The sequence below is a fragment of the Schistocerca gregaria genome, chromosome 7 (genome assembly GCF_023897955.1).
Source record: "Schistocerca gregaria isolate iqSchGreg1 chromosome 7, iqSchGreg1.2, whole genome shotgun sequence".
Classification (NCBI taxonomy): domain Eukaryota; kingdom Metazoa; phylum Arthropoda; class Insecta; order Orthoptera; family Acrididae; genus Schistocerca; species Schistocerca gregaria.
In genome coordinates, this window is record NC_064926.1 from 507,164,459 (window position 1) to 507,173,811 (window position 9,353).

The following is a 9,353-nucleotide window of genomic DNA, read 5'->3' on the forward strand; positions in this document are numbered from 1 at the left end:
CAACAGTTAATTTTATATGATCATTCCACTTCAAATCGTTACGTACGCATGCTCCCAGATATTTCACAGAAGTAACTGCTACTAGTGTTTGTTCCGCTATCATATAATCATACAATAAAGGATCCTTCTTTCTGTATATTCACAATACATTTGTCTATGTCAAGGGTCAGTTGCCACTCCCTGCACCAAGTGCCTATCCGCTGCAGATCTTCCTGCATTTCGCTGCAATTTTCTAATGCTGCAACTTCTCTGTATACTACAGCATCATCCGCGAAAAGCCGCACGGAACTTCCGACACTATCTACTAGGTCATTTATATATATTGTGAAAATCAATGGTCCCATAACACTCCACTGTGGCACGCCAGTGGTTACTTTAACGTCTGTACACGTGTCTCCATTGAGAACTACATTCTGTGTTCTGTTTGCTAAAAACTCTTCAATGCAGCTATGTAGCTGGTCTGATATTCCGTAGACTCTTACTTTGTTTATCAGGTGACAGTGCGGACCTGTATCGAACGCCTTCCGGAAGTCAAGGAAAATGGCATCTACCTGGGAGCCTGTATCTAATATTTTCTGGGTCTCATGAACAAAAGCGAGTTGGGTCTCACACGATCGCTGTTTCCATAATCCACGTTGATTCCTACAGGATTCTGGGTTTCCAGAAATGAGCAAAAAACATATTCTAAAATTCTACAACAGATCGAAGTCAGAGGTATAGGCCTATTGTTTTGCGCATCTGCTCTACGTCCCTTCTTGAAAACTGGGACTACCTGTGCTCTTTTGCAATCATTTAGAACCTTCTGTTCCTCTATAGACTTGCGGTGCACAGCTGTTAGAAGGGGGGCAAGTTCTTTCGTGTACTCTGTGTAGAATCCAATTGGTATCCCGTCAGGTCGAGTGGAGTTTCCTCTGTTGAAAGATTTCAGTTGCTTTTCTATTTTTTGGACAATTATTTCGATGTCAGCCATGTTTTAGTTCGTGCGAACTTATGTACCAGCGCAATAATTTTGCTGTGAAAAAGGAAACGTCACACCTGCAGACCTCGCAGAGAATCACGGCAGTGTGAGTAGTCGCACTCTATTCTGCAGACTGCTTCTTTCCTCGCTCTGATATATTGTTTCCTCAACCGTGCTAAGAATCGCCAGTTCGGGCAGCGCTCCTGGCGCGAGACAACACTCAGAGGCTCTCGAACCGCTCTGCTCCCCCGCCTTCCTCCGCGAGATGTGAACTCTTGGGGGAGCCGTCACTGGTGACCGCCGATAGCCAGCGGTCCGGCACTCCCTTGCGATCGTCGAAACCTCTCCTCAGGGGCCGACGTCAAGGGGAATCTGTCACACAGGAATCTTCCTCCACTCGGACCACAGCCCTCCTATACAGTCACTCGTGGGTAAAAGATAACGTCCAGAGGTTCTCGACGCCGACTCTTCTCACTGCCGCCACTACCTTACTAATACCCCAATTGACAACAGATGTGATTACAATAATTGGTAAGGGAAAAGACTTAAGATTGTAGGAAGTTTGATTTATTCACCGAAGACTAGTTTCGGACGACTCGACCATTATCAGATCGTCCTGAAGAACAAAATAAAGTACATGTTACAATAAATAGTAATGAAGGCATAACAACAATACTTTCCGAAGGCAGATAACAGACCACGTACATATGTCTTGCACTACAACCAGACGTGCACCACAGGATACAAAACATGCCAACGTGGAAGTATTCAATGTTGCGTCAACACGTGGATATCGATGTATGTCAGAAGGCAAACTGATACTGAAGAGTACCTACAGGGACCACGTAAGCTAGGCTACAGCCCGCTAGTTGCGGAATGCATCAAAACATTGGAGCTTCTAGCTGTAATACAAGTATCAGATCATTTGTAAAGTACAGTCTTAGCAAGTTCCGAAAAGTCTACATTATCTCTATAAATAAAAATGTAGGTGTTTGTTCGTTCAAAATCGTTCATCTCCGAAAAGTCTTAAGCGATTGTTTTGAAATTTTGACACGCCGTTGAATTTTAATCCAGGAGTGCTTTTAGGTAAATATTTATTTAATATGTGATATCTAAAGTATATACGCAGATTTTTTAGATTATTTAACTACGTTTCTTTTTTATGAAATGTATATAAATGTACGTATTACATATATCAGTGGAAAGTCACGTCAAAGTTTCAAAGCAATCGGTCAAAAACTTTGGGAGATATGCTATTAGGATCATCTACATTTTCTGTATAAGTACAAACGTAATGATAAGATTTTCTGTGCACTTATGTGTCACGTGAGTGTTCAAATTGTACTTGGGGCCTACCTCAAGTAGCTGCTGTTCTTGTTTTGTGTGTGTTATGCCAGTAAATTTAATCAGGGATTCATTATATATATATATATATATATATATATATATATATATATATATATATATATATATATATATATGTGTGTGTGTGTGTGTGTGTGTGTGTGTCTTTGAGAGCTGCTTTCTTCACGAGTTTATTTAGTTTCTGTTTCTGCCATTTCTTTCGCATTATCGACTATGTGTGGTGATCTATTCTTTCCATTATGTCTCACAGTATTGAGGGGATGGTGATTTGGTGAACACCCACATGACACATATTACTGAAACTGAGTACATCATAGGCCAACATGAAATATTAACACGTCAGGCTTCAACTCAGGCCAAACAAGAGAACTAATGACAGAGGAAATAAAACAAATGATGAGAAAGAACAAACCATCCATAAATACAAATACAAAAACATGTGATGAGAAATTCATAGAAATTAATAAACAATCTACATAAAAAATTAAACAACAGATAGCATTCATCACCAAGGCGGGCAATGGGGACTCTCTGGGCTTAATAATGGAGACGAAATACAATGAGGAAATAGAAAAATTACTGGAAAAGATTGAAATGACCAAAATAATCAGTGACCCAGCACAAAAATACCAAAGAAGCCTCAAGCATCATAGACACCTTCAGAGAACCAGACTAAAAGAACGGCCGGCTGGGGTGGCCGACCGGTTCTGGGAGATACAGTATGGAACCGCGCTACCGCTACGGTCGCAGGTTCGTTCCTGCCTCGGGCATAGATGTGTGTGATGTCCTTAGGTTAGCTAGGTTTAAGTAGTTCTAAGTTTTAGGGGACTGATTACCTTAGAAGTTGAGTCCCATAGTGCTCAGAGCCATTTGAACCAAAAAGAACGACGGAAGGGAATCCCAAAGCTCCACTCTTAACATAACTTCCTAAGATTCACAGACCACTTATACTGGTCAGGCCAGTGCTGGACTTCAGAAAAGTTCCATCTTACTTACTAGGAAGACACATGCACACATTCCTACAGAAAACATATACATACACAAAGAAAAGAAGCGTCTGAAACACCGGAGGTATTACAGAGAAAATTAAGAACATCAAAATCCGTCCAACAGCAAATCTGGTATCTTTTGACATTACATCCATGTAGGCACACGTACCCACAGAAGAAACTATAAAAATTTTAGATCTACAGCTAAAAAGCAAGAAATTCTCAGATATACAAATAAATGAAATCTCACCTATTCTTAGGCGAATTACAGAACGAAATTACTTCACTTCCAAATACAACTTTTACTTGAAGCAACAGGCGTTGCTCATGGAGTCCCCCATCAGTGGAACGTTAGCCAACATTTTCTAGGATCATATAGAGAACACAATATTGAACAACACTGTAAAACAAGTAGGGTACCGAATAATTTCCTGGTACTAATACCTAGATGACACAATCTGCCTCACAGATGAAACAAAGAATAAGAAACAAGAGCTACACAGTAACATCAACACTTCATAATAGAAACAAATAGAAACAGAAAAAACAAGAAACTAGATTTTATGGATCTTATAGTTACTTGAAGCAATGATAAACATTAATCTTGCACCTACAGAAAACTCACGTCCACAAGCATTGTTACCCATAGCTCATCCAACCACCCAACAGTGCATAAATATGCCAGCCACATATGCTTACCAGCCGGAGTGGCCGAGCGGTTCTAAGCGCTACAGTCTGAAACCGCGCGACCTCTACGGTTGCAGGTTCCAATCCTGCCTCAGGCATGGATGTGTGTGATGTCCTTAGGATGGTTAGGTTTAAGTAGTTCTAAGTTCTATGGGAATGTTGACCTCAGAAGCTCCATAGTGCTCAGAGCCATTTTTGAACCACATATACTTGCTCCACAGGATAAACAGAACACCTCTTCAACCAGGAAACTAAACACACGAAGTAAGTGTAATCAAAGAAATTGCTGTTGAAAACTATTAGGAAACAGACACCATAAATAACCTGAACCACAAGGAATATACGGAATCACATGTAGTTCCTGTCAGGTCCAACACGTAGGACAAACAAGCAGAAATTTCCGAACGAGGTGCACAGAGCACATGATTGCTTGAAAGAGTGACAGCACACATTCCACTTTCGCAGAACACCTAATGAACAAAAACCACAAGGCCACTTATATTGGAAGTGATCTACACATCCTGATAAACTAATAATAGAAGAAAGTTATTACAAACAAAAGACTATGGTGGAAGGAAAAACGCAATAAACGAAAACACAACACATTGAAACAACACACTCTTTACTGCTCTAAGAGAATTGACACAGGACACAGAACAGAAAAACATACACACACACACTCACTCACACACACACACACACACACACACACACACACACACACACACACACACACACACACACATACAAACACAAACACACACACACACCAAAAAGAAGACACCCCCTGTCGCAACAGATACATAAATAAGGAGCAGAAGTCGTCAGAACACCCTCTATAATTTTCATAACCTTCTCGCAATATGCGATACATTTCTCGCGTCACACGCGAACAGCAAGATGGTGTAGCTTTTTGGATTACGAACAAGGTGCGAAAGTTATGATTTCTGTGACTAAAAGCAGCTGCAAGTCCTCCAATGAATGTGAGTACACGATAAACTACGCAACAACTATTACACATCAAAGCTGTGTCCACAACATCACCGCAATCCCAGCCTCTATAACGCTGACATACACAAGATTATTATTTTGTATTTGTTTACTAACAGCCACTCACACTGTTGCAGGGGAAAACGGCGACAAGAAGGCACAGAAAAGACGTCGGAAACAGCAACAATAATCGTAAAGCCCATACTGTGATGTATTATGAAGTTATTCACAGAAAACAATATTTGGAACCAAACACGACATATGAAATAATATTTTGCAATGTTTATAAGTACGCTATTGCTGCATGTTTTAGAATCAAAGAAACCGCTGATATTGGTGTTATTTGTCGCTGAAACCAGTCTGGGAGTAAAAATATAAATGACAAATGTGTTAAATGTGTTTTGCATCAAGGCGGACTCAAACCTCATTTTTTTTTCAAATACAGACCAATGGAACAGTTTCAAGACCAAGTTATGTAAATTGTGGTTTGTTTAATTAATCTCTGTAAGTTCTTGACCAACTGCTTTGAACTTTTGACACAACATTGAATCTAATGCGGGGTTGTTTTAGACACCTTATTCCTTACTACACTACTGGCCATTAAAATTGCCACACCAAGAAGAAATGCAGATGATAAACGGGTATTCATTGGACAAATATATTATACTAGAACTTGCATATGATTACATTTTTACGCACTTTGGGTGCATAGATCCTAAGAAATCAGTACCACAACAACCACTCTGGTCGTAATAACGGCCTTGATACGCCTGGGCATTGAGTCAAACAGAGCTTGGATGGCGTGTACAGGTACAGCTGCTCATTCAGCTTCAACACGATATCACAGTTCGTCAAGCGTGACTGGCGTATTGTGACGAGCCAGTTGCTCGCCACCGTTGACCAGACGTTTTCAGTTGGTGAGAGATCTGGGGAATGTGCTGGCCACGGCAGCAGTCGAACATTTTCTGTATCGAGAGAGGCCCGTACACGACCCTCAACATGAGGTCGTGCATTATCCTGCTGAAATGTAGGGTTTCGCTGGGATCGAATGAAGGGTAGAGCCACGGATCGTAACATATGTGAAATGTAACGTCCACTGTTCAAAGTGCCGTCAATGTGAACAAGAGGTGACCGAGATGTGTAACCAATGGCACCCCATTCCATCACGCCGGGTGATACACCAGTATGGCGATGACCAATACACGCTTCCAATGTATGTTCACCGCGATGTCGCCAAACACGGATGCGACCATCATGATTCTTTAAACAGAACCTGGATTCACCCGAAAAAATGACGTTTTCCCATTTGTGCACCCAGGTTCGTTGTTGAGTACACCATCCCAGGCGCCCCTGTCTGAGATGCAGCGTCAAGGGTAACCGCAGCCACGGTCTCCGAGCTGATAGTCCATGCTGCTGCAAACGTCGTCGAACTGTTCGTGCAGATGGTTGTTGTCTTGTAAACGTCCCCATCTGTTGACTCAGGGATCGAGACGTGGCTGCACGATCCGTTACAGCCATGCGGATATGATGCCTGTCATCTTGACTGCTAGTGATACGAGGCCCTTGGGCTCCAGCACGGCGTTCCGTATTACCCTCCTGAACCCACCGATTCCATATTCTGCTAATAGTCATTGGATCTCGACCAACGAGAGCGGCAATGTCGCGATACGATAAACCGCAATCGCTATAGGCTTATATCCGACCTTTACAAAGTCGGAAACGTAATGGTACGCATTTCTCCTCCTTACACGAGACATCATAACAACGTTTCACCAGGCAACGCCGGTCAACTGCTGTTTGTGTATGAGAAATCGGTTGGAAACTCTCCTCATGTCAGCATGTTGTAGGTGTCGCCACGGACGCCAACCTTGTGTGAACTCTCTGAAGAGCTAATCATTTGCATATCACATCATCTTCTTCCTGTCGGTTAAATTCGCGTCTGTACCACAAATCTTCGTGTTGTAGCAATTTTAATGGCCTGTAGTGTATATATACTCTTAATACATCTAATATATAGATACATACATGCAATATACAAAGGGAAAAGGCTGTAATCTAAAAACTGAGTGAAACGTTATTAGAAAATTTGTATTTATGGATTATTTGTTTATGATCAGAATACTAGTTTCGAATCTGGATTTGCAACAATAATAAATAGGAGAAGTGTTTGTTGTGAGTCTTCGTTCACACAATGAAGACATTCAAGGTATTCGGAGACGAAACGTTTGGCATGAAATATCCCTTAGACAATGGTCTGATGTTCTTGAAACAAAATGCTTCAAGGTGATAAGTGTTAGTTGTTTTACACATTGTGATTCTGTAGTTTCTTCCGAGTGGCTCCATGTTTGTTTGTATGCCGACCTAGCGCCTTTCCGTCTCGGATAACTTCTTCTTAAGACATCTACGTTTGTCGTTTCACTGGTGCTGCAGTGTCAACTGGTCATTCTGTGAAAGATATGGCTTGACATGAACAGTGTTCTTCTCTGAGTCGTGCATTTAGCTTCTCTTTCAGAGCTCAGATCGTACCTAGAGGCCCTTAGGCCGTCTAAAAAGGTGCGTTAGTATATGTCTTTCAATAATATACGAGCACTATTCGGAATGTAAGGTCCGATTGGTCGCGAAATGGAAACCACCATTAAAATCAAAAAATGTTTTATTTGCAACAGAAAGCTAGACCTTTCAGCTACTTTTCTTAATAACCGCCATTCCGACGTAGACATTTGTCATACCAACTATACGAAACCCTCGTCGTAGAAGGCAGCCGTTTGTGCTTTTCGCCAATTCTCTAGATTGGTGTGCAGCTCGTTGTCTGTGTCAAAATGTTGCCAGCGGTTCATGTGAGCAGAGCTGCATTTTGGGTGGTCGTACACTTCCCACCAAAAACGCCGCAAGAGCTATTCATTTTTTGTGTTTCCTCGTCGACAGTTTTGTAAAGGCTCCGTCACCACTGCTGTGGAGGCCGAATGCCACTGTTGTTACGATAGGCGGAGTTGGTGAGTTCGTGAAACGGCTTCTGGTGCAGTACACCGCTACGACAATTTCCCCCTGCCTCCGTTACACAGCTGTGACACGCAAATATGATGACTCTAACACGAGAGTCGAGGGAAAATTGAGAATAAATCACGCAAGTATTGAGTGATTGCCATAAATTGATTAGCACAGAATAGACCTACTGAAGGTAATACGTAGAACTATTGAAGGTAATGCGTAGAATTATTGAAAGTATTATGTCACACCTGTTGCGGGTGTTGGAAGTAAACTGTTCATGACTTTACAAGGCTAATTTTCGAAGTGACTCTCTGAGATTGTTAAAATATAAATTGACTTGAAATTCGCAACATCTCACACAGAAGCGACTCGGTCTACCCGTAGTATGGAGGGTATAGGCAGATGGTCATGCAAAATACTTTCGAGCGTGTTTTCTCAGAACTGTATTGAGCAGCTAGCTCGGCGTCCCATATGCAATGGAAATACTTTAGACCTCGTAGCTACAAATAGTCACGACCTCATCGACAGTGTCAGTCCGGAAAGGGGGATTAGCGACCATGATGTCATTATAGCAACTGTTGTTGTGGTCTTCAGTCCAAAGACTGGTTTGATGCAGCTCTCCATTCCACTTTATCCTGTGCAGTTTTTTTCATCTCCGAGTAACTACTGCAACCTATATCCTTCTGAATCTACTGTATTCATCTCTTCGTCTCCATCTACGATTTTTACCCTCTTCGCTTCCTTCCAGTACTATACTGATGATCTCTTGATGCCTCAGAATGCGTCATACCAACTAATCCGTTCTTCTAGTCAAGTTGTGCCACAAATTCGTCTTCTCCTCAATTCTGATCAGTACCTTCCCGTTAGTTACATAATCTCCCCGTCTAATCTTGAGCGTTCTTATGTAGCACCAATTTCAAAAGCTTTTACTCTCTTCTAGTCTAAACTGTTTATCGTCCGTGTTTCACTTCCGTACATGGTTACACGCCGTACAAAACTTTTCGGAAAAGGCTTCCTGATAATAAAATCTATACTCTATGTTAACAAATTTCTTTTCTTTAAAAACGCTTTTCTTGCCGTCGTCAGTCTATACTTTATATCACCTCTACTTCGACCTACATCCGTTATTTTGCTTCCTAAATAGCAAATCACATCTGCTATTTTGAGTGCCGCATTTTCTAATCTGATTCCTTCAGCATCAGCTGATTAAATTCCACTAAATTCTATTGTCCTCGATTCACTTTTCTTGATATTCGTCTTACATCCTTCTTTCAAGACAATGGCCTTCCGTTCAACTGCTCTTCCAGGTACTTTGGTGTCTCTCACAGCATTGCAATGTCATCGCCAACTGCTGGCTCAGTATATAGATGGAATAA